Source organism: Manacus candei, unplaced genomic scaffold (genome assembly GCF_025592945.1).
Source record: "Manacus candei isolate 608988 ecotype Guabito, Panama unplaced genomic scaffold, ASM2559294v1 h1tg000076l, whole genome shotgun sequence".
NCBI lineage: Eukaryota > Metazoa > Chordata > Aves > Passeriformes > Pipridae > Manacus > Manacus candei.
Window position 1 is genome coordinate 6712861 of NW_026138124.1, and position 3875 is coordinate 6716735.

The following is a 3875-nucleotide window of genomic DNA, read 5'->3' on the forward strand; positions in this document are numbered from 1 at the left end:
TTCGTCTCTGCGGCAACGGCTGCGTCACCTCCGCGCCGCGCGCGGGGAGGGGCCCGCGCGGCCCCGCCCACCGCCCCCCTCAGCGCGGCGGGAGCGCGGCCCGCCGGTTTTTTTGGGGTTTTTTTGGGCTCCTTTAGGGGTTCTCCCAGGAGGTGTAAAACTATACTGCACCGGTGCGGTTTGTTTCGGCTCTCCGAGACTTTGGGGTTCCCAAAGCGGTACAGAGGTCTCCCAGCAGTGCCGGAGTCCGCTGGCAGTCCCTCGGATTTTTCTGAGTCGACTCCGATGTTTTTAATTACAGCAGCGTCTTTAGGGTCTGTCTCTCAAGAGATGTAAACTGCGCGGTGTTAATCGTTTCGGCTCTTAAGGCTGGCGTTCCCAAGAAGTCTCCCAGCAGTGCCACGAAGCCCTCCTGCCACTAGGGAGGTTCTACAATCATAATACCATGGAATGGTTGGGGTTGGAAGGGACCTTAAGGATCATTCAGTTCCAACCCCCCCGTGCCCTTGGCAGGGACACCTCCCACTAACCCAGGTTGCTCCAAGCCCTGTCCAACCTGGCCTTGGACGCTTCCAGGGATGGAGCAGCCACAGCTTCTCTGGGCAACCTGTGCCAGGGCCTCACCACCCTCACAGGGAAGAATTTCTTCCATGTATTTAACCTAAATTTCCCCTTTCAGTTTGAACCCATTACTTTTTGTCCTGTCACTCCAGTTCCTGATGAAGAGTCCCTCTCTGCCTTCCCTGTAGGGCCCCATCAGATACTGGAAGGGGCTGTGAGGTCTCCACAAAACCTTCTCTTCTCCAGGCTGAACAGCCCCAAATTTCTCAGCCTGTCTTTCCAGGGGAGGTGTTCCAGCCCTCTTGCCAGCTCCTGACCCCCCTCTTTTGGAAGGGTGAGGAAAGGGAATGACTAGTGAGCAGGGTATTAATGCAAATATCCAGGGGATAAGTCAGTGCTACAGTCAGACAGGGTGAGTGTCCTCAGGTAATGGGCTCCACCTTGTCACCAGGTCATGATTTATCGCATTTTCAAGTCTTTAGTTTTCAATATTACTGCTGAGCTGCAGTCACCCAGGCTGCACTTGGCATCAAGAGGAACCCCAGATATTTATTAGAAGGCGATAGCAAAAACCCTTTTCTGTGACCTGTACTCAGTAAAAAACATTAAGGAGTGCTAATCTTACCACTTTTGTCACTGGAATCACAGAGCAAGGATTGTCATTATTGGATTGGGAAAGTAAACCACCATAGATTTAGCATCACCAAGCTCAAGAGGGGATAACTGAGATGTGCAGCTTTCCTGCTGACACCTCCATTCCCACCTAAGGTCAGTTGTTCATCTTTCATTATTTGACACTAATTTGTCCTGCATAACTGAGCTTGATCTCATTCTCAACCTGCCCTCTACGGTTTGGGGACTTTTTCCAGCGATTAAATTTTAATTCTCCAGTAGAGCTTAATTGGCATTAGCTATTAGCTCCTAACCTAGGGAAGAAAAATTCAAGGAAACATTTAATCTGTGTCCTGCCCTTTGGCAGGTGACACCCTGTAAAGCATTCACGCTTCCATAGTCTCATTAGGAAGCAAGCAATGCTTTTATTATGTTCAGCCTCAGAAGGAAAACTAATGATTAACTTAATATCACTTTATTTTGAGATAGTACTGCAAGAGTGCACATCACCTTACAAACACAGAGAAGATGACACAGGCCTGCCCCGAGGAGCTTACAATTCAACTTTGACAAACACCACAAAAAATTCTGTGGACAGCAAAAGGTGGGAGAGGTAATGCTCTTGGGTTAAAGAGGGGGTTTTCTGAAAGAAGGGATTGTCTCCAGACTAAAAAGTGAGTGACAGAGGGTCAGGCACAAGGAAGTGACAGGCAGCAGTAGGGTGACAACGTGGAGTAGAGGACACCTGATAAAAACAGATTGCACAGAGACAGGCTGGCAGCACAGGCAGAAAAACAAGGAGCTGTGGGGGTTTATAATTAACATGTAAGAATGCAGCTACATAACACATCATTGTTTCAGCTACTCCAGAGAAGATAACATTGTGAATTATAAATCAGAAGTGGCTTTTTTTTAAATTAAAAAAAAAAAAAAAAAACAACAAAAAAAACAACAAAAAAAAACCAACCACCAAAACCACCAACCACCAGTCCCTTCCCATCAGGAATCCTACTGTAATACTCATTTCCATTATCTAGAAAAGAAGTACATTGCAGTTCTAAATTGGGGCACAGGGAATACCAAAAGCTCTGCAGATGCAGAAAAGACTCAAAAGGGGGGAAAAAAGTAACAAAATTTGTAGTTTTAAGATTTCTTTTTTACCCTACGCTATCTGCTTCAAATTTTGTAGCATATTTTCCAAATTCATCAGCATGTCAGGAGGGAAATCTCCTACTAGAAAACATTTTAGTGATATACTGACTTAGTTACAATCTCATTATCCTGCAATTTTCCTTTGTAGATGGAGCATGAAAAGACCAGGCTTTGCTGTGGGAGTTGAACATTTTAGTTGCTGTAGCAGCATTGCAGTTAAGTTGGAGCCTCAGCAAGATTTGCTCTTTTTTTTTTGCATACATCTGTGTCCAGTTTCATCTCAAGGATCCAGATATAGCTTTATGCAGTTACTGTCATAGTGTAAAGTGTCCTATTAAAGCAGAACAGCACAGATTTTCTCTGCTACTTTTGACACAGTGTCATTGCATTAGTGCTATAAAGACTCTGTCAACAGGGCTTAGGCACTGACAGATTAGTGAAAGCAAAAAGCTGTCATCCTCCATTCCCCACTCTGTGAATTTAATTTTTTATATGTATTTTTTTAGCATGGATGCACATTACATCCATGTGAGTCTGTAGAGGTCAGGAGCAGCGTTTTCAGAAGGTGCAATCACCTTTACACAGCAACACCCTTGACTCTGAGGGCCCCTACAAACAGCAAGTACTCACAGATGAGGTTTCTGCTTCATTACATTCCACTGGGGATGCTTCCATGGAGGTCTTTCCCACGACCACCCTCCTTGCACTTCTCATGTGAATGAGGGTTGGGGGGGTACAAGGGGCATAAAAAACCCACAAGACCTACAAATTCATAATTTAGGAATTATGAAAGTAGTTAAACACATTGACCTATATTTGAGTTATAAAGGTAAACACATTATTGATTCAAATTGCTGGGGCTCTCCAGCCTTTGGTAGCCCATTTATTTTTCCCACAAGGTGGCTCATGCACACAGGGAGTGCACCAGGAATTCTCTTGATCCTTCATCTCTCAGCTAGAAGGCAGCAGTGCTGTTTTCCACTCCAAACATACATAATCCACAATTACATTTCCCTGAGCCTCAAAAAACGAGGCAAACTGACCCTGATCCACCACGTGACAGGACCACCCTGACAGTGTTTGTTTCTGCACTGTGCATGACAACATTTAAAGAGGCTGGAGGCAGAATATTGTCCTCCAAGAGCCCACTGCTGCAGGAGGTGCAGGACTGAAGCAGTTATGCCACAATCAGTAGAGTATTTGCACATCTTGCATGCAGATATATTTGAGACTGCTTTAAAATTAGTTTGGTTCACAACTGTCAGAATAAATTAAACCCCACTGGTGTCAGACCAGTGTTTTACCTTAGCCCAGCATGTTTTCTTCATCTGTGACCAATTCTCAAAAGACAGAATATGTAGAAAGAACAATAATCTTTCCTTGGCACAACTTTCTTATTTACAGCAACTTAAAATCTCCCTGAGTTAGTGGATGCAGAGCATTGTTTAACCAGCCCCTTTTTAAAAAAAAAAAATAATTTATACTTCTGTTCCCCACTACATTCTGTAGCAATGACTCCCACAGTTTGTTGCAAGGCCTGAGAAGGTGAC

The 3875-nt window shown here is 44.7% G+C and overlaps 1 long non-coding RNA gene across 1 annotated transcript; it reads left to right on the top strand.

Moving 5' to 3' along the window:
• The first annotated feature begins 80 nt into the window (after positions 1-80).
• LOC127480981 (uncharacterized) lies at positions 81-2597 on the top strand. Its single transcript, XR_007908070.1, has 4 exons — positions 81-314; positions 1210-1329; positions 1663-1786; positions 2474-2597. It is a non-coding gene; the product is annotated as an uncharacterized LOC127480981 (long non-coding RNA).
• The last annotated feature ends 1278 nt before the right edge of the window (positions 2598-3875 follow it).